The 23,053-nt window shown below is 29.3% G+C and overlaps 1 protein-coding gene across 3 annotated transcripts in view; it reads left to right on the top strand.

The window, feature by feature from the left end:
- Positions 1-23,053, top strand: part of olf413 (DBH like monooxygenase olf413) — a 214,353-nt gene that overhangs the window by 28,099 nt on the left and 163,201 nt on the right. The window lies entirely within an intron of this gene.

Raw genomic sequence — 23,053 nt, forward strand, 5'->3', positions numbered from 1 at the left:
CACTTCTGAATTTATATTTTAAACCATGCATGTGTATGAACTATGGCTAATTAGTAATTTTAGAAACTAATATAATTCTTATTATATGTTTTCGTCAACACAAAACGTCAAGTTATTTGTGAAAAAACTTAAATGTTCTACGATTTAATCGAATTATATAATTCAATGTTGACATATACATATGTATCTAGAGAATCCAATTTAATCGTTAAAATAGGTCAGATTCTAAAAATAGTCAAGCGGATTTTACAAATTAAGGAAACACTCTTTCTTTTCCTGTTGATATAAAAGAAAGAAAGAAAGTTGATGAAAGGAAGGATAAGAAACTATGAAAGAATTGCTTTTCTGATTTAATTAAACAACACCTCACACAAATCTATATATATACTTCAACGTTTAATAAATAACATCGAATTCCATTTTATTTTTCTACTCGAATGACATTTATAAAAAAAACATAAAAAAACGAATAAAATCTAATAAGAGAAAAATTATCACGTTATAATTTCTTTCTTTTTTTAAAAAAAGAAATTCTGATAGAATTTCAATTGGATAAGCACGAAGAAGGATTTCATCGGTGTAATACGATTGAAATTAATTTCGTATTACGACGACTATGACGCAAACGAAGAAGAAAGGTGTGTGTTAGGGGACGTTCGTACCTTTAGGTAGGTTCGGTGCCGCATATAATCGAATGACCCGATTTGATATATATATATAATAATAATAATAAAGTGATTTAATACTGAAAGAGAGAGAAGGACGATAAAATTGATTTACAAATTAGGTATGACGGCTCGTGTGTAATCGATAAAAAGGAAAAATCCTGGTAAGTGGAGCAGCAGAAAAGGGTTTGGTGGGGTTCTCACTATCGTTGAATATACCCACTACTACTACTACATTTACTACGCTAGCGTAGTATCGAACGATTTGCGGTAGGAAGAAGGAAGGATCGTGCAAAAGGGGAATGCTGGAAGGGTAGGGAAAGGGGGAGGGACCAGAAGGATGGTTAAGGAGGAGGAAGGGAGGATGTTGAAGAAGGAGTTACGGGTAAATTGATGGTCGTGTCACGGTGTTTAATACGCTCGAACGGTTTATATGCGCTGTGCGTGTAATTTTCCTTAAAAAAAAAAAAATATATATATATATATATATATATATATATATATATATATATATAAAACCTACACATATACAAAAAGACAAAAAAAAAATGCTCTCGAAACGACCTTATCCTTTTTAATCGATCACGTAGTCGATCATTGTATCTATTATCACACGATGACGAAAAGAAAATGACGAAGAATTGACGATTATGTTTCACGTATGTTTTAACGATTTTTATAATCTTATACAATTTTTTCTACCATTTCACTTTCTTGGACGAGTTCGTTAAATATTCTTCCTCGTAATACATATTGGATAAGTAAACGTTGAATATTTATAAGAAAGAGTGAGAAAGAGAGAGAGTATGCTCATGTATATGTAACTAATGTTTTTATAATAAACATTTGCTTATTACACGAAACCTACACAGGGAGTATGTTGTAAAATGGTACGTGCAAACAGAAATGTCATTTTCTTTTTGGTACAAAATAAAAAAATTTGCTTTTAAGGGAACAAAGTACATGAAAATGATGATTAATAACAGTGGTGTATATTATCGGTGAAAATGTAGTTAGAAAATTACTACTGGTATACGATTTAGTGGAATAAAAAGGTACCACGACGAATGTTGAATGATATAAGATAAAAAGAGAAAGAAAAGGGTGGTGGCGGGGGTTGGAAAAGATGAAAAGAGACGTGGTGGTTTCTTCATCGTAAAGCAGCGAAGAAGGCGACAACACAACTCGGACCAACGTTCGTTGAAATATCATCATCGTGTAGCTTGAGAGACTTCTTAAGAACCTTATTCCCTTTTTTTTTCTCTCTTCCATCCCTTTACCTCCCCACTGTCCTCTTCTTTTCTCCCTTTTTTGTCCGCTCTTCTTTTAGCATCCAGTATGCCACCACCACTACCATCACCAGCACTACTCTGCATGCTCTACCGTGTTTTACCCTTTTCCGAGCCGTTTAAATTGTAAGCTTGCTTGCTTACTTGCTTGCTTGCATGCTTGCTTTCTTTTTTCGCGAATAATCTTTCCGTAATAAATTCACATCCGCGGAAGTTGCAATCTTTGCTGCTTTTTAGACCATTTTTTTCTTTTTTAATTCTTTCTTTGTTTCTTTTTATTCCTTTCACATTTTTTCATCTATACGAATTTAATCGTAGTTTTCAGTTTACAATTCAAATGAATTTTTCACACTTTCCATACACTTTTCTTGTGTATATGTATGTATTTCTTATTATAAAGATAAGGGCACAAAGGTAACAGGATTAAAACAATATGTTCTGATTTTTTTAGCTGTTCAATTTCCCTATGATACAATGTTTGTATTTATTTTATTTTGTGGAAAGCAACTAATTGAATTTATTATTATGTTAGAGTTTATATTGTGTTGTATTATATTAAATATAATATATATTAATACTATAGAATAAATATATATTATATATTATATTTATATATATTATATATAAATATAATATAATAATTCTATAGTATAAATATATGTATATTAAATATAATATAATAATACTATGGTATTGATATATATATAAATGTACTAAAATATAGTATAATAATAATATAATAAACATTAGATTATTTTGTTTTTTTTTTCTATTTCTTATATAATAATTATATTTTTTATTTATACTTATAATATAAACATAATATAATTTATATCTATAATAATACTAATATTACAGTTTATTGTGTCGTATTAAATTACATAATATTATATTATTATATTGTAGTACATTATATTATATTTTATTACACATATATTTTTTTGGAAATATCTAAGAAAGCTAAATAAACTAAATTTATCTGTATATATATATATAGTTATATATATTTTCTATTTATTTTAAAAGAATTATAATATATGTATTTTTATATATTCTCGTTCAATATATTTTAGAAAAATTGTGAAAATGACAATAACGACGTATCTTCGATAAAAGTCAGTTTTCATAATATCATCCCTAGATGTCATTAACATTTTTCACATTTATTTATTTGCATAAGAATAAAACTTGCCGTCGTTTCGTACCTGGTATAAATAAATGTATTCGCGCTTACCTTCAAAACTCCTCCTACTACAGTCTATTTGCCCGGTTGTTACGAGTTGCTTACGTAATACATGCACCTTTCCTCGTTTTCAGTTCTTACTCCAGTTACTAATGTTGTTATACTTCCATTTGTTCGGATCTCTTAAGGGATCTGTTCTCTATTTTCCATCTCTTTCTATCTCATTCTCTTTATCTCTATTTATATATATATATATATCTTTCTCATTCACTCGTATTATATTCTCTTTTTCTTTCTCAGTCTCTCGTAGTGAGTTGCAACGACGAGCAAAAGGGCTCGTTTCGTTTCTCCCTCGATGATACACATCCCTTTCTCTTCGTGTATATTTCTCTCTCTCTCTCTCTCTCTCTCTTTCTCTTTCTCTTTCTCTTTCTCTCATTCTCTCAATCCTCTCATTTCTTTTTCTCCCTATCCCTTTTGCCTGGGTGTAATTTTAATAGTCTCGGCATCGTCGCTGACGCCACACCATTCAACGTCAAAAAATAAATATTACATCTAGACGAGCACACACACACACACATATATATATATCTATATATATGTACGAGATAACGCATCTCTGTATAATAAATAATATTCATTTACTGTTAAAAAAAAAAAAAGAAGAAGACAAAAAAACGTAGAAACGTATAATGAAGGATTCGAATAATTAAATGGATAAAACTGTGTATATTTTTCTGATTATAAAGATTACAATATATATATATATATATAACTGAACTGTATATACTTAACTGTAAAACATATACAGTATCTTGTTCTGTTTATCCTTTTATCTGATAACAGATTAGAATTATATTAAAATATTGTTTACAAAAATTGAAAGTAAATTATTTTACTAGACAAATATGACGAATAATGTTTATAATTTAGCTGTTAAACTAAAAACAAAAAAAAGTATTTGTTTAATTAATAATTTTTTTTAGTTTCACGCATAAAGAAAACCTTAACGTGGTTTAGTTTTCGAGAGAAAAAGGGTTTCGTTTCATTCAGATAGCAAATTCTTTTTCTATTCTGGTGACTCGCGAGACTTTTACCGTTGTCTCTTTGGCAAGCATCCGTTTATCTTTTTTACCCCCTCCCCCACTTTTCTCTTCCCTCTTTACCTTTCTTTTCCTCTTGGTTTTCTGTGTATGTGTGTATGTGTGTGGAACAGAAACGAGGAGAACTCTGTGCTTTTGAGAAGAGGAGGGGGATGGAAAAACGACGGTTAACCGCACGCGGTCGTCCAACGTTGACGCCACCCCCTACCCCCATCCCCACCCTCTCCTATGCGTCGTTAAAATGTTCCACCCTCGACACAACCAACGCCCTTTCCTCTCCCTTTCCTCCCTTATATTTCTATTCTCTCATAGTTCGTGTCTGTGTGTGTGCGTTTTATATTGAAATATACTCGTCAAAATGTTATCTCATTTCTTTTTGTTCCCTGCAACCCCAAAAGGAAAATAAATTTTTGTTCATTTATGTCAATGGAGACCGACCAACCAAGCAACTCGAGCAATCACCATCGGTGATCTCGTTTGATACGATTATTGTTATAATAATTTATTATCCCGTGTGTCAGATTGTTCCCCACCACCTCCTCCTCATCCCTCACCCCTAAAAAAAAAAAAATAAAATATTGCGTTAACATTGGATTATTATTTTGTTTTATTTTTTTTTTTCTTTCTTTCTGTTTTTTCTCTAACAAATTTTTGTTCATTTATGACGACTTATTAAGCAATTCGACCAATTACCACGTGTGGTCTCGTTCGGTACGATTATTGTTATAATAATTTATTATTCCGTGTGTCAGATTGTTCCCACCTTCCTCACATATAAAAAAAAAAAAAAAAAAAAAAAACAAACAAACAAACAAAACAGTGCGGTAACATTGTATTTTTATTTTTTATTTTGTTTTGTTATGTTTTCTCTCTGTTCTTTTTCTTTTCTAATTTTTATCACTTCGAGTCAAAAAGAATTTCAAATCACGGTGTTTTATTTAGGTGCGAGTGCGAGAGTATCGTTTTAAAATAGTATACCCTCTTGGGAAAATTAAATGATACTAATATCACTGAACATTAGCACGAGCTTTAGCGGAAAACCCATCAACGTAATTTTCAAGTTCCATTCGTGGAAATTTTCTCGTAGTGTTACTTCCTCCTTCCTCTTTTTCTTCTTTCTCTTTTCTCGACTCATTTCTAGTTATTTCCATTTTACTCTTGCCTCTCTTTCTCTCTTTTTCTTAAATACAGAAAATGCAAGTCGTATTTTCATTAATCGTCTTTCTTGGATCTTAAAATAAAAGGGTACCGTTACCCAGTACGAGAGAGAGAGTCTCATTTATAATAAAAACAGTTAACGTACGACTTATCATTTTACTTTCTCACCTTTCCGTTCATTTTCTTTATTGCATTCTTCTCTTTTTATTTTTTTTATCTTTTTTTTTTATTTCTTTTACTTTGACACAGAGGTTAAAAGAAAAGTAGGAAAAAGAGAAAGCGGACAAGTTAACCACAGAAGAAGAAGAAGAAGGTTGCCCCTTCGTGAGGGTGGGGAACCACGTTGCATCGTTAGAACATTTCACCCTTGCAGCCAGTAGGTTTGGTTTTAAAAGTAAAAAAAAAAGAAAGAAAAAAAAACAAAGAAAGAAAGAAAGAGAAAGATAGAACACGATTTAAATTTAAATAAGCGCGACGAAGCTGCAATAAAATATAATTAAGTTCGCCCCACGGAGCCGACGAAACGGGGGGTACTGAAGTGGCGTGGAAAGGACACCCCTTTCCTCCCCTCCGATGAGTGGGAGAGTAAAAGTGCTCGGAAAACAGAGAAAAAGAGAGAAAGAGGAAGAAAAGAGCATGAGTCAAGAGAAGCTGGAGACCAGAAATGTTGGAAGTGGAAGATGAGAAACCAGACGAAAAGAAACCTCTCTTATTCTAATCTTTATACTTTCTTTATTTAATTTTTTTTTTTTTTTTGTATTTTTTGTCTTTCATTCATTCATTAATTCATTCATATTTTTTCTTATCTCATACATCGGAGTGATTTTTAGACATTTATGTTTATCTGAGTATTACTTTTGTGATTTAATTAATAGGTGTTTTTAAGATAACAAGACACAAATGTAAACATAATTATGAAAGTAATCTAATTGTAAATCAAAATTAAAGAAAAATAAGTTGTAATATTGTAATATTGTAATATTGTATAGAATTTATTTAACGTTCAAATATAATTCTTTATATTTATATATATTATATTTTATATTATAATTTATACATTATAATATAATGTAATATATAAATAAAAATAATATGTAATATAATATATAATAATATAAAAATAAATTAATATGTTATATTATATTATAACATATTAATATTTATATTATATTTAAAATATATATTACTCAGACCACTTTCATAATTATGAACGCACAATTACATTAATTTATAAAAAAGAATGCAGGATGAATTTATATTATATTAAAATTTCAAATTAAATATAATATAATAATTATAATTGAATAATAATATATCTGTATGTGTTTTGTTAAAGAAATACATTTATAAATTTAATAATAAATTGTATATTTATTATTAAACTGATTTGTGTGTGTGTGTATATATAATATTACATTAGCAATGTGTTTGTAATATCGTTCGATAATACTTTTATTCGAATTTTATATGAAATTTTTTATATTTTATTTTTATTCATTATTGAAAGGAAAAATTCAATTAATCCATTCATAAAATATTATGTTTTGTATGGACGAACAAATTGAATCATTAATAATTGTCAAATATATTATATTAACCATGTACGGTTGTGGCACGTCATATTAATATATTAGCAAGTGTGATATGCAGTCGATGGGCGTCGATACACGCTCGAACGACGACCATCACTGGTAGTGAATTGTTGCTTTTGGAGAAGCTTATAATGTAATTTGTCAGCAGGTTTTTGATGGTGGTTGATTGGTAGGTGGATGGGTAGTAACACGGTCGATAGGTTTTGACGTCACATTTTGTGGTACCAACCCTTTTTTTTTCGTAACTTCGTTCTATTTTTCAGCGTATGTAGAAGTACATTATAAAACGTCTATTTTCTCGAGAATAAAAAAAAAGAAAATAATACAAAATTTAAAAAGAAAAGACAAGAGAGAAACAAAAGCAAATAAATCGACAGCTACTAAAAAAAAAAGAAAAAAAAATCGAAAAAAATAGTTTTTTCGTCCCGATGACGATTCAAAAACGAATTCGATATCGTAGTTGATTTTTTTTTCTTCTTTTTTTGTGTGTGTGTTACATTTCCCTCTCCTACCGTTTTGTTTTTCAACGAAATAAAAAAGAGTGGGATAGGGTAGGAAAAAACAAAAAAAAAAAATCGGCGTACGTTATTGTAATAGTTAGACATTGGAAAGGATTCATTTCACAAGAGAGAGTGAGTGAGAGAGAGAGAGAGAGAACACAACAAAAAAAATAGAGAAAAAGAGATTTCATTCGTTTTAGTAGTAGTAGTAGTAGTAGTAGTAACGTTTTATATTTTGCACGAAAATGTACATTCGTAGTGATACGAAGAATTGTTGTTGAGTTGATGGTGGTAGTGTTGTTGGTGTTGGTAGTGGTGATGATAATAGTGGCGAAAAAAGACGCAATATTTTGGAGGAGCGAGAAACCCAACCCTCTACTCCCACCCCCTAACCCTACTCCGTATATTTAACGCGTATATCAGTGTAAAGAGCATGGTCCACCACGTTGGGGTATCACGTTGCTACTTAACTTGACGGACTTAATGGCTGGGCGTAATGGGCGTAGTGTAGCGAGAAAAAAAGTCGTAATTAAGAGTAGAAGGGAGAGATATCCTACGGGTTGGTTGGTTGGTTGCTAGCTCGGAGATTTATGGTTGCGCTGTAATTTTTACAAAATCCGGCCAACGTTACCACCACTATCACCAACACAAATACCAACACCAACACCATTACGTTTATTCTGTTGCCAATGGGGTGTGACGAGAGAATGAGAATGAGAGAGAGAGAGAGAGAGAGAGAGAGAGAGACCAGGAATTTCCATAAAAACGGCAGGTTAAAGAAGGGGGAAAGGAAAGGGTGGGAAAAATAAAGTACCCCGAGCGCTTATTTCTTTTAAAGCGTTAATGAGGCGACGCCAATACACCCCCGCTTACGCTCGTTCGAGCAAGCAAGTTGTTTGCTCCAAGCGAAAGAAATTGAAAACATCCGGATGAAAGGTGTCAACCCTGTCGGCTTCTTCGATGTTTCTCTTCTTGTTGTTGTTTTAATTTTTTTTTAATTTTTTTTTTATTTAGTATTTTTTTTATACCATTATTATTATTATTATTCTCATATGATGTGATCTCGTTAATGTAGCGAGGTTTAAAAAAAAAAAAAAAATGCAAAAGAGTAAAGAACAAAAAGATGAATATCTAATTAAAATATTTATTTTATATTTATATAAAACTAACTTTATATAAATATTATTTCTAAACTTACTTTACTTTATATTTATAAAAAATAAAAAATATCATGTTAAAAATATTGAAATTTGTTTTGCAAAGATTCTTCATTTATCTTGTGACCATGATAATAAAAAATTTGTTTGAAATGTCGAATTTATAATTCTATTTTATATTTTTTATTTCTGGAAATATTTATTTATTTATGTTCTTTTATATTTCGATAAATTTAACGTTTTAATTTGTCAAAGTTTAGGTTATGGTAAAACTATCTTATGTGAAAAGAGAGTAAAAAAGAGAGAATAATATTTTGTTAAAATTGTTGTTGATACAATCGTCAACCATAGAGTATCTTTATGGATACTTCCATGATAAGTGAGAAAAGAAATGTTTCAACCCCCTCACCCTCATCCTCACTCCCACCTCTAACATTCGTTGAAAGTCTATGAGGTTTCCTTGTGTCCGTTGACGACAACATTCTAGCTAACATTTCGCTCGGATTTTTCTACTTTTACGTGGTCCAGGTTGTACTGGTGGCCGTTAGACGGATTTGTGATTTATCGTTGTTGATGTGGGTGAAATTGTAAAACCATTCCGAGGATATAAAGATTTACAGAGATCGCACTAGTCCCTGCTTTACGTTTTATATAGATATATATATATCTCTCTGGTGACAATTTATCTCTTTTATCATCACGTTGACCACATTTTTTGCAAATACGATAATAATAATCTGCTTTAGAATTTTTAAAATTTTGTTCTCTCATAAAAAACATACCAAAAATAAAATCTCAATCCTATGAAAAGAAAAAAAAACCAAAATATATTTAAGAAAAATATATTTTTATTCTATTCTTTGTTACGTTCATTTTAAAAAAAATTTTTTTAAAACGATATTCGTTTATCTTTAACTATACACTGTTCATATTATTGCTAAGCGACAAGATGTTTTGTTCCTCAAATATTCATAATTGTGCTGACATTTATTTTAATAGTCATCGAAGTCTATTTTTAATATTCTTTTTTAATTTTTTTACTCACACTAATGATACCTACGACTGAAAGTTAATTGTCGTAAAAAAAAAAACATTTTGTGAAAAACAATATAAAAAAGATATAATCAGAGATTTTGCAGAATATTTAAAATGTCGATAGAAACAATTTTACATTTGTTAAATATTAATTATCCAATATTAAATATTCTTTATATGTGTGATGTGATATTAGTTGTTTATTTATTTTTATATAAAAAACTTATATAAAGTTTTTTAATATAAAGTATTTACTCATATAAGGTCTTAATTAATTATTATTAACATAAATTCTCTCATTAATATATCAATTTACTTATATAAAGTTATTTATAAACAGTCTTCACTTGTACAATTGGTAATTTTGTCACCAAATTCTATTTTCCATAACACCCAGAAAAACTTACAACTGTGATCCATGAATAAAATTAAAAAAACGATAAAACACATTTTTATTTATATGCACAAATAAACAAGTCTATTTTTAATTTAAATCATAGAAAATTTGAATCCTACCAACTACAAAGATGCAACTGGAATGATAATCGATTGAAATTTAGTATTTAACTCGATAACTTTAGTAAGAATACATAAAATAACCCTGTACAAAACCGGTTATTGGCGTTGTCGAGTAATCGTGTTTCAATATCGGTCCTAAGGGCACCTAAAATCTACCTACCTACCTACCTACCTACATACCTATCTACCTACCAACCTACCTTGCTCTTTATCTCACTCAACCTCGCACGAAACTAATTACACGACACGAAGAAAATTTCTCTACTCTCGTTTTATCGCCCTAGTCCACGCGTCGTCTCGTTAAGGGAAAAAAAGGGATAATATATAATAAAGAGAAATTATACTAACACGCGTACACACTTCTGTCTCATAATCACCACCACCCTTTATCCCATCTTTTGTAGTTTATATACCTTTTGTATTTTGATTCAACATTCAAGACAGTAGATATATTTGTGGTAACTTTAACCAATACTCTTCGTTTAGGGAAAGAGTGAAGGGGTGAGGTGAAGAGGGGGGGGGGCTAGGAGGAGAGTTTTAATAGTTATTTTTTTCTCGAATAAAAATGAAAATACATTCTCTTTAAAATAATAGAAATATTACAAACATTTTGATCTTCAATATAAAAGCTTTTTCTTTTTGTTATTTGCTTGAATTGGAATTTTAATTATTTTCAATGTTAGGAAAGAGAATTTTTATTTTACTTTAGAAAAGAAATGTGGTTAATCGTTTGTTACCTTAGTTTAAGAGTATAAAAAATAAATAAAAAGAAAAGGGTTTGTAACAATAGATTCGTTTCGGTCTGTTAGGCAATCAAATTATCGTTTTAATCCATCTATCGTTAAACGATCGAGTAAAGTACTAGAAAAGTTTCTTTCGAGACTAGTTCAATTTCACCGACACACGTTTACGTACACAACATGTTCGCACATTTACACTTTTGCATCGAGAGGTATATATATATATATATACATTTCGCGTTAGTTTCTACCATGATCGTTTGAGTTTACGTATAAAAGTGCCCAGAGGATACATATGTCGAATTGCGTTATATTAAATGGGGTCTTACCCCCCCCCCTCCATCCCCTCCCTCACTCCCTCCCCCATTACCATAGAATATTTCATTACATCCTGTCGTAAGTGAAACCACATAGTGTGACTCATTTTTCTTCTTCTTCTTTATTAACCGTATAGTTAAAGTGAGTTTGCGTGAAGACATTGACGTATGGGAATAAATAAGATTGTACTACTGATTGGATAATTTTCTCTTTCAAAGATTAAAGGACAAGATAATAATATAAAAGAAAAAAGATAAATAAAAAAGAAAAGAGAGGTAAAAGTATAGGCGTTGGATGTTTCGTATAATTTTTTCTCTCTTATTATTCTCTTCGAAGAGATAATATTTAAATATATAATAATAAATTAAATATTTATCGTATTTAATATATTTATATATTCATTTTTATTCTATTTAATAATAATATTTAATAACTTAATAATTTTGTTTTTTCCTTCTTTTTCTCTTCGAAGACAATATTTAAATATAATAAATTAAATAATTAATGTATTTAATGTATTTATATATTTATTTATTCTATTTATTCTATTTATATTTATTGTATATAATAATTTAATATAATACATTATTATTATATTATATTAATATTAATTCATTAGTATTTACAATTAGTAAATTATTATACATTATAATTTAATATAATAAATGTTTGATATAATAAATTATTATATATAAAATATAACAACTTTAAAGTAAATTATGTTACATTGTAATAAAATCGTTCTTTACACTTAACTTAAAATATTAATCATATAATAATATAAAAAATAAATAACTTTTGGTAATAACTTAATATCTTATCTTATCAAGAATCAACCATTAAATATTCCTTTCAAATAAACTTAAATAATTATTATAAATAAAACATTAAATTAAATAACAAATTAGAAATATATAGTAAAATTATAAAATATAACGTCATAACATTTCTAACGTTATAATTCTTAACGAAAGATTTATAAAAATAATTGTGGCAAATGAGGGAAGGGTGAAGGGGGGAGAGGGAAATAAAAAACGTCTGCTTAAATATGAGAAGGAGACGTTTGAAAAGCTTTAGGTTGGTCGTGCGGACAAATTACTCGACAGGGGCGGACACACACACACACACACACACACACACACACATGTTCACGCGTACACATTGGGTACCTAAGTTCACATAGAAATAGATTCAAAAGTAGACGTATACGTGTATAACACATAGATACATACATACATATATATGTAGAAAGAGGAAATGGTGCGGGGTGGGGTTGGGGATGGGGGGTGTGCATACACATCGCTTCGTAGCAAGCGAGCGAAGTAAAGGAAAGCGAATATGCGAACTCGAGCGCGTTTACCTCGGGAAATGCCCCAGTTACCTCGTCATATAGTACATCGTAAAAGTTGTCTGCAACGTGGAACGTCACGAAGTTTAGTTTTTTTTTTTTATTTTTTCTTCTTCTTTTTTCTTTTTTTTTTTTATTATTATTATTCTTCTTCTTCTTCTTCTTCTTGTTCTTCTTGTTCTTCTTCTGCTCTCTCGTTGCTGGCTACGTTGTCTTTTCCATCCACTTGTTTTTTCCTTTTTTTTCCCCATTTCTTTTCTCCATTCTCGGTTGTTTTTTCTTTTCTTTTCCATTTACCGTCATTCGTGCTACCATACGCGAAAAAGTAGAAACTATGTTTATAATCAACCAACCAACCAACCAACCCCCCACACACACAACATTAATGAAAAGAAATTCTTTTTGTAATTGTAATATTCTTTTTGTTTATCATTTTTTTTTCTCTTGATATTTAACAAATACGATATTAGAATTTTAGAAATAGTTTTGTATTCGTTTAAATTTTTTTTATTACGAAATGAGTAATATTAAAAGGAAAAATTGTATTTATACGAATTGCACGTTTTTTTTTTGTTCTTGTTTGTTATGCATTATTATAGTTAATTATACATTATTGTAGTTTGTTATACATATTATAGTTTTGCATTTATTCGATTATTAATTGATTGATTTATTTAATACTTTTAGATCAATTTTAGATTTTCGATTCTAATTTTATTTAGGATAAATAAATTTACATTTATCATTGAATAAATTTATATATATATATATATATAAATGTTTACTTGTTTACGAAATATCGATAATATCAAAGAACGTATATAAAAATAGAACACAGTTTCTTTATTAAAAATAACGTTTATTTGAATATCTCTACAAATTTTAGTTTCAAATATATGATCCTTGAAAGATTTTATGTATTTTCATTCATAACAAAAAAATAAAAAGGGTCTCTCAGTTGGCAAGTCGATTGGCTAGCGTAAATTTCTAGAATTAATGTAGGTTACCGTGCCAATGCATTTCTTTAATGAAATTATATATAGGTCAGTACATCAAAGAAAATATTTCTCTCTTTCTCTCTCTCTCTCTCTCTCTCTCTCTCTCTCAAATGAAATAAAATATCTCTGAAACTAAAGTTCGCCAAAGACTGATAATAAATATCATATTAAAGTATTTTCACCCTTTTTTATCTTTCGATGTTATATAATCAATAAAATTGCAATATTGAAATACATATATATGTATATAAAAATCGTGAATATTACATTTACTTGGTAAATGTATGGTAAAGTAAAAATATAAAATTGATTATTAATAATTATATTAAGGGTAATCATAAAATATTTAATTATATATATATATATAATATTATAATATTTTATTATAAAATATATATTTAATATATATTTTTTATATTTTATATTATTTATATTTATATATATATATTTTTTATATATTAAAATAAATTTTATTTTATTTAATTGTATTTTTAAAAATTTTATTTATATTTTTTTTATTGTATATATTAATGTATATAAAATATATATTTTATATTTTAATTTATTTTATATATAGAAAAGAATATAATCCACATATAGAAGAACTTTTTAAACAAAAGTTTAATTATTTTCCCTTCCAATTCCTTTTTGAATTATTATCAGTACGATTAGTCGATTAAATATTCCACGTGTAAGATTCAAATATTATTATAATATTCATGTTGAATATGGATTTATCAGCGAATCTTCATCGCGTTAGGCATATATGTAAATTATCGCATCGTATCGTATCGTATCGAAGAAGCTTTGCATGTTTCTTCTTTACTACGTCATTATAAATTCCACCTATATGAACTCCACCTTCTTTTTCATTCTCTTTCTTTCTCTCTCTCTCTCTCTCTCTCTCTCATTTCCAATCTTTTTCTTTTCTTGGTGTTGTTTCTTTAACAACTCTTCTTCTGAGGGAAGGGGAATGGGGTGGAGATTTGCCATTCTCCTCCTGGTAATTTTACACCATCGAACCGATAGAGTCTTCTGCGACTCGAAGAGTAATTACGAACGGTGCACCTAAACACCACCCACGATTCGCCCACGTTTCTCTTCATTCTTTCTTTCATTCTTCATTTTTTTCTTCTCTTTTTTTTTTTTCTTTCTTTCTTTTTATCTATCGTATTTTCTTTATCCTGAGTAGAAACGCCTCACGCGCGAAACCAAAAGAAGAAGAATAAGAATAAGACAGAAAGAAAAAAAAAAAAAAAGACAAAATTATGCGAGAACGTCCACCTCTTCCTCTCGAGTATGGTTGGTCGTGTTGTGTAGTATATGCGTACGTGTGACACGCGTGAACATAACGCCTACGCATCGTAACCTCGATCATTATTCGTTTGTGTATACACTTAATAACAAAAGTTTCATGAATGTTTCTCGAGTAAAGAATATTAGCATGTCAATAATTTTTTTTTTTTTTTTTTACATTATAAATTCCATGAAAATATCATTATTATTATTATTATTATTATTTATTATTTTATATATTATTATACTATTTATAGAAATATTATATATTATTATTATTTGTATATATTATTGTATTATTATATTATATTATTATTATATATTTTTTTATTTTGTTACATTTACTGTAGAAACTTTCAAGAATATTTACAAATTCATTGTTTATAAAAAATTATTTAATAAACTACATAACATCTTATTTCAAACTGATCGGTGTACTCATACTTTTTACACCCATTATATCACTGTATATAATTTTGCATGAAAATAGGATTAGTACTGAACATCAAAAATGATTATTTTTCTTATATTTATTTTGTTTTATATATGTATTTATTTATTTAATTTTATATATATATATATATATATATATATATATATATATATATATATATCTAATTAAAAAAAATAATGAAGATCTAAAAGGATTTATTTCTTTTATTTTTTATTATTAATCATAAATTGTTATATCAAAGGATTTCGAGGTGGAGATATAAATTAATGTAAAATGAATGACGCTGATGATAATAATAATAATAATAATAATAATAATAATAATAATTATAATAGACGTAGCATATTTGCTCGTGAATTTCAGCATTGATAATTATTGCAAATTGTAACATTAATCAATATAATATTAATTACTTTGTTAACTCATCCTGTTCTATATAACTGATGAATGAAATATATATGCTTCATATACACATATATATATATATATATATATATATATATATATATATATATATATATATATATAGGAATAAATTGGAGAGTTACTCGTCAAATATTTGTATACTCATGAGACGTAGTCCTAACTTTTGTCTAGTAATGTACCCCATGTATCCGTGCCTATTTGCACGCATATACGTAGACACATTTATAAAGAAAGAGAGAGATAGAGAGTGTGTAGAACACAACTTAAACGTATTTTGCATATTTACACATAAACCAAAGGAAGAAGACTATATCTTTTGCCATAGTGTCGTCTCGTAAAGACGGAACTCTCCTTTGCGTATTTCGTATTCGCATGAACGTTGGCTTTAAACTTTCTCGAGAAGGGTTGAGAAGAAATTTTTACGCTCGTCTCTCTCTCTCGATGTAAAATGGTTTCGCATATAACGAATGGTCACGGCAACTCGCGAAGCATAACACCTGAGAATTATTCTACGGTCAAAAAGATTTATAACTTATATAAATATAAATATATATGACCGTTTTTGAAACCGCGTGACATAAAAGAAAAAGAAAAAGAAAAAGAAAAATAAAAATAAAAATGAAAATGAAGAAAAGAAATATAGAAAGAAGACGCTACAAGTTAGACGTTAAAAGAAGATGGGTATAAAAAGTTATGTGAAATATGTTTCTTTCGTGATTAGCTTGTATATCATTTTGTTTCTACTTTTAAGTAATATAAAAAACAAAACAAAAAATAAATAAATAAATTATAATAAAAAGAAGAATAAACTGGTAGAACTTTTAACGTTTTACGATAATATTGCGAGTAAAAAAATATTATTAAAAAATTATTATATTTTTATTTATTTTTATATATATTTTATACTTTATTTATTTAATTTTAATAAAATATTATAAATATAAGTATTATTTATTTATTTTTATTATTTATTTTTAAGTGTGCTCGTAAACGTGTGAGTAATTTAATATACGTTCCAACCATGACAATCTTCCATCCAACCAAATATGCAATCTCATATCCCACACCTCAGACCCACTTTTCTTTATTAGACGATTATTCAAGTATTTTTAATCAGCGTTTGAAAGGAGAGAGAGAGAGAAAGATTCTTCTTAGGTTTCTTCAAAATTGAGAAAACAAAAAGCACAAGTAGTCACTATACTTATAGACAGAAGGGAACGACGATCAACTTTTGTACGTCAGAAAGTTTTGAAGTTTCGTTGAAAATCTTCCACAAGGGTCGATCTCGTTCGCAGTTAAGTACGGTGGCAAAGAAGAAGAAGAAGAAGAAGAAGAAAGAAGAAGAAGATGAGGATGATGATAAAAAAAAAATCCTCACGTCGTCGATGGGACGGGTCCAGCGTTAAGCCTCTTAAGCCGCTTCCTTTTTTTTTTTTCTTTTTACAACGCTTTCTTCTTGGACTCTTCTCGTCATTCTCGAAAAAACGATGGGAAGGAGGGAAGTGGGAGAATTTGATCAAGTACCACCTCGAATTCTTCTTGAACACTTTCAAAGATTATATATCGAAGAATGATGGTTTCCCATAACGCATTATTAATATGAATTATTATAACCATATTATAAAAGAATAGGATAAACGTATCCGTGTAATTGTGAATAATAAAATGAACTAACGTGGGTGACAAATAGAAGATAATTTTTCATTTGATGAAGGAACCTTCGTCATACATCAGGATAGGATTATTATTATTGTATATAGTATCTAGAAAAAGAAAGTTAGTATAATATAATCTCATACGTTCAATCTTATTTGATTTTTTTTTTTATAATTCATAAGTCCCCACGCATTTCCTTTGTATTTCTTCTTATTATTATTATCATCTTATTTCGTAATTTATGTCTCTCTCTATCTCTTTCTTTCTCTTTACTTGTACGAGATATTTCTTGACACTAAGGGTGGTCCCTCGTTGAAATTACCTGTAAATTATTCTTACCTTTTATTACTTAATACTCATCAACATTCAATGAGTAAGAAATTGTATCTCGATATATATATAAGAATCATGCAGAGAGAAAAGAGATGAGATATTTTAAACGTGGGTGTATATCTTCGACTACGATCATTCCATTTGGAATAAATGAATGAATGAACAAACCAATGCGTCAGATTTAAGATCACGTATAACAGATTAGAAATAATTATCATACAAATGGAAAATAATATGACATTATATTATTCGAGATCAAATAAATATGACACCTAATAACGTCATTGTAATGTTAATGTAATATACTCGCGAACGTAATATAAATCCTATAATATTCTAATATTGATAATTAATTTGAATAGAAATAGATAAAGGTATAATATAAAAAAAAATGGAAGATTAGAAATAACGAATAAGAAATGAAGAAAATAAAGAAGTTGGGTAAAGTGGAGGGGATAGGTAAAAGGAGGGGATAAGTAAAGTTGATTAGAAAGGGATGAGTGAAGGAGTGGGAAAAATATTTTAAAAGCGTGTGACTATTATTCCTAGGCATCTTTTGCAAGATTTATAATAAGTTGTCTTTTGGTTGTGTTATCATAAACATTCACATACATACACACATACAAAAGAATTATACTCGCATGTTAACGTAATACTCTTAATTAAGAATTTCGACGTCGGTTAACCAGGAACGTCGTAGAAAAACTTAACCGTTGATGTTACCTTCCTTTCCTCTGCGGTAACGAGAGAAAATAGAAGAAAAATAAAAGAGATCTTAGCGTGTAATTATAATTAACTATAATAAAGTTCTTCGAGACTCTTTGACTCTTCCTTTATCTTTTTTGTTCTGTTTTTCTCTTTCTCACTCTCTCTCTCTCTCTCTCTCATTTCATATTATTTCGTTTTACGAGTATCTCATAAATAGGTTCGTAAAAATGAGTGAAAAAATATATTTCAGGTTGGTCATCGAAAAAGAAACTTTTTTCATATCGTTGTTAATTTCTACCACGGTTAAATATAAATTACACACCAAGTTTCTGGTCGTTGGGGGAAGGGGGGTAGTAGTGGTGTTTCTCGAGTGTTGTGAAGCATAGAAAAATTATGTTTTTTTTTTATATCTTTTTTTCTCATCGTCGTCCTAGTGTCGAGTTAGTTAAACTAAAATAATAAAATCTATCTAATATAAAATATAAATAATACTACTAACTTATTTTTCTTTGAACAATTTTGTTATTTTATTAGTTAGTTTGGAAATAAAAATTGTAAAAGAGTAATCGTGGTGTGTGTTTCATGGCAGAAATTAAACGGAGATCGATGAAACGTCGTTTAACGTGTTAAAAAAGGGGACGATGATGCAAGGAAATGGTTCGAGAAGGTGATTGGGAAGAGAAAAAAAAAGAAGAGAGTCTTCTACCCCCTTCACCTTTTTCTTCCCCCTTAGTCTTCTCCCACAACCCCCATAGTAAATGGCACATTTCTCCATTTTCCTGGATTATTTGGGCTTTCGACTCTTCTTCGGTGTTTCAATTTGTTTGCCGTCTGAATTAGAACTCCCACCACCATCCCCTCTTTCCCTCACCCCAGCCCCATTGATATTACGAACCTGACGAAAGTCTTTTCACTTCGAATGGAAGCTCTGACCGTCTTAGTTCGTTGAATACCACCATCGAATCGGTTTTGCGACGTTCATCAAAAACGTTTGCAAACACTCGAACGCAAGGTAGCAGGAGGGTCGGGTTTTCTTCTTCCAGTTACTTTTTTTTTCTTTTTTATTTTTTCACGATCTACTACTACTACTACTTCCTTCTACTACTACTAATTTCTATCTCTTGATGCTCTTGAACTAATAATTAACGTTTATACTTGTCGGTATCTTTTTACTTTGTAAAAAAATAAACGTTATTTTAATACAATGAATTTTATCGTGAAATTTTTAAAGAAAAGGTTCGATAACACTAGAAGAAAAATATATGTTATATTACATGTTTATTATTTTATTTATTTTTTATTTATTTTATTTACTTTATTTTATTTATACATATACATGATCACAAAGAAAGTAATCAAGATAAAAGATAATAGAATACAAGAGAGTGAAAAAGAAAGAGAGAGTGTTAAGATAAAATAAATGTAACATTTATTTATATTTTTTATATTTTTTATTTTTTTTATTTTTTTATTTTTTTTTTTTTGGCAAGAGTATAAATTTAACGATAATAGATAAAGTTTATACTACGAGTATAAGAGAGTGTAATCCATTGAACCGGGGGCTCGATCTATTCACCGTAATTCCCAAGCACGGTTTGCTGCTTGCCACTCATAATACCATTCAGTGCGCACCACATAACAGCATTATCCACTTGCTCCCATGGACCCGATAATGTGCATCGGATTTGAGTTATACGAAGCTCCCGGCGAGTTATCGTAACGATAAGTGGGTCGGTGGAAGAAGGTAAAAGCGAGAAGAAAAGCCCAAGGAAAATCTTACGAAAAAACGGAGTCAGTCACGAGAAAAGAAAGTGATAATATATATATATATATATATATATATATATATATATATATATATATATATATATATATATTATACACTGCTACTTCATGTCTGGGCAGATCGAGAGAAGACGCCATTGTTATGGGAGAGAGGAAGAGGGTGGTTATGCTTTACGACGTTGACCTAACCACATGACTCTATCCCTTTTTACCATAACCTTTTGATTTTCTTTTTCTTTTTCTTATTCTAGTTCTACTTCGACTTCTTTTTCTTTCCGTTCTGTCTACTATTCCTCCTCTTTCCTACCCCTTTGCGCTCCTCCCTCCTTCCTTCCTTCCTTTTTATCTTTTTCTTTTCTTCTATTTTACTTTGTATGGTAGTCGATAAGTAATTTGCCTTTTTTTTTTTTTAGGCCCCATTACATTACCCAATGGTTTTGTTCCCTACGATTATAGACAAAGTTTAATAACGACAATTATGTCATTTCTAGGAGAAATTCGAACGCTCGCGGGTGAAATAGGACAATGCCTTCGTTATCCGTTAAAGTGTAAGAGTGTGAATGAGAGAGTGAGAATAAGGGTGAGAAAACGAGATAGAGAATGATGATAGAATGAGATAGAAAATACACGAGCCTCGTTCCTATCAGATTCCCGAGAATTCGATGCTACCGGACGATCAGCATCCCTGTCTTCCCTCATCTTCTCGTTTCTCATCCTCCTCTTCCTCCTATTTCTACTTTATCTTCCTTTTTATTTCACGTACTTTTTCCAACGAACGGAAAATCTGGAACGAAAACGCGTTACTCGATGAATAATTTTCGTACGCTTTTATTTTATACAACTCCCTTCCTCCACCCTTTGAAATTGGGGATGACATCAGTTCGTTTCGTTTATTCATTTAACTTACTTGGTCTTTTAAAATAATTTTAAATAGAATTTTGTTTTTTCTTTTCTTTTTTCGTTTTGGCGTAAATCCAATGTAAAATAAATGAATTTTGGAATAAAATAAATAAAAATTTGGCACGTAAATCCTGTGTCGTGGTTTTTGAAACAACGTAATTTAAATTTTGCAAAATAAGAGACTTCTAATAATGCTCTTTATTTACTTTTTCTAGCCCATTCAAGACTACTTACACACCGTGTGTGTGTGTGTGCGTGTGTGTGTATTGTATGTGCAATCATACTAAACTATTATTAGTTATTTTGAGTAAAGTATTCGTCGAAATAAGACTTTTTTTGTGTGTAAATAGTATCTTCAAAATATAGAAAAAGAAAATTTACCATTCTAATATAAAACTGACAATATAAAAAAAAATGTCTAACTTGGAACCGTGTGTTCGAAAAAAAATCGTGGTCTCGAATGGGCTAATCAAGTTTTTGTTTTTTGTTTTTTTTTCTTTTTAGTAAAATAATTATATCACGCGGGGTTTATCACGCGAATTCTCATCTACCGTTCTCATTCTAGACACTTTAAATATTGATATTTAATTATCGCCTGTTAACGGCAGAACACTTTTATCACCGGTAGAGACAAAAAAAAAATATAAATGAGTTTTCTTTGGGCGAAATGAAAAAAAAAAGAGAAAATACAAAAAAAAAGTCGAATATTTTCGAACGACATTCGAATAAGAGATAATAACGTTACTCGTACATCTGCATGCACGAATAGAGATTTTAAAAGCATTTATTTCGTGCTACGGCTTCCAACAACTATCGTTCTCGATAAAAAGAAATAAAAAAAAAAGATAGAGAGAAAGAGAGAGACAAATCATAAATAGAAGAAAAAGGAAAAAAGAAATGATATAAGTTAGAATCGCAAATTCGTCTAATTTTATTTGATTAGAATTATTATTGAAATGGTATCGATTTCACAATCAATTTTTGTCCTCGTTGAATCATAAAACGAGTGAACCGATACAATCGATTCTCCTCGTATTGTTCATTTTTTCTTTCTTTCTTTCTCTTATTATATTACATATTTAATTAGAATAGATTTGAATATTTTGTTGATCTTATAAGGATAACAGGAGTAGTATGAGAATATCAACTTATTCATTTTTGATTCTTTTCTCGGATCTCAAATTGATTGCAACTTTGATATCTGGTAAGCTCTATCTCTTTCTCTTCTTTACTTTTTTTTCTTTTCTTTTTTTTTTTTTTTGTTAAATGACAGATTTATATGAGTTCCCGAGGATGCCCGTAAATCGATTAAAAAAAGCGAAGCGGAATAACGAAATATAAAGTTGGAAAATCGCGGTAGCGATGGGAGAAGGATTTTTATGATATCGCACGGTCCGAACATGGCGATGTGCGAGCGTTAAATATTGTTCGCGATATACATACATATATATATTATATTTTATATATATATATATATATATATATATATATATATATATATATATACATCAAAGAAGAGTCATAGTTCAGGATTTATCGTCGCGTCGAATCCCCGACGATCCAAACAGAGACAATCGAACGAGCCATGCGTCACGTCGACGACGAGTCGACATTGACAAATCCGGCTATTTGAAAAATCGTCCTAGGGATAGACGAAACGATGGAGTCTTCAAGCACGTACTGTAACAAGAGAAAGAGAATGAGAAAAATAGAAAAAAGATAGGCTATTATAAACGGTTAAACATCAACTTTGTTTTTCTTATTCTTTCGATTTGTTCGAGAATAATATTTTAAACCTTCTTACCATTATCTCACCATTATCTCTCTATCTCTCTTTAAACCTCTATGTGAGCCTAATTGTTATTATAAATAAAATAAACAAATTTTTAT

The sequence above is a fragment of the Polistes dominula genome, unplaced genomic scaffold (assembly GCF_049000335.1).
Source record: "Polistes dominula isolate Pdom_NZ unplaced genomic scaffold, Pdom_raw_medaka contig_22, whole genome shotgun sequence".
NCBI lineage: Eukaryota > Metazoa > Arthropoda > Insecta > Hymenoptera > Vespidae > Polistes > Polistes dominula.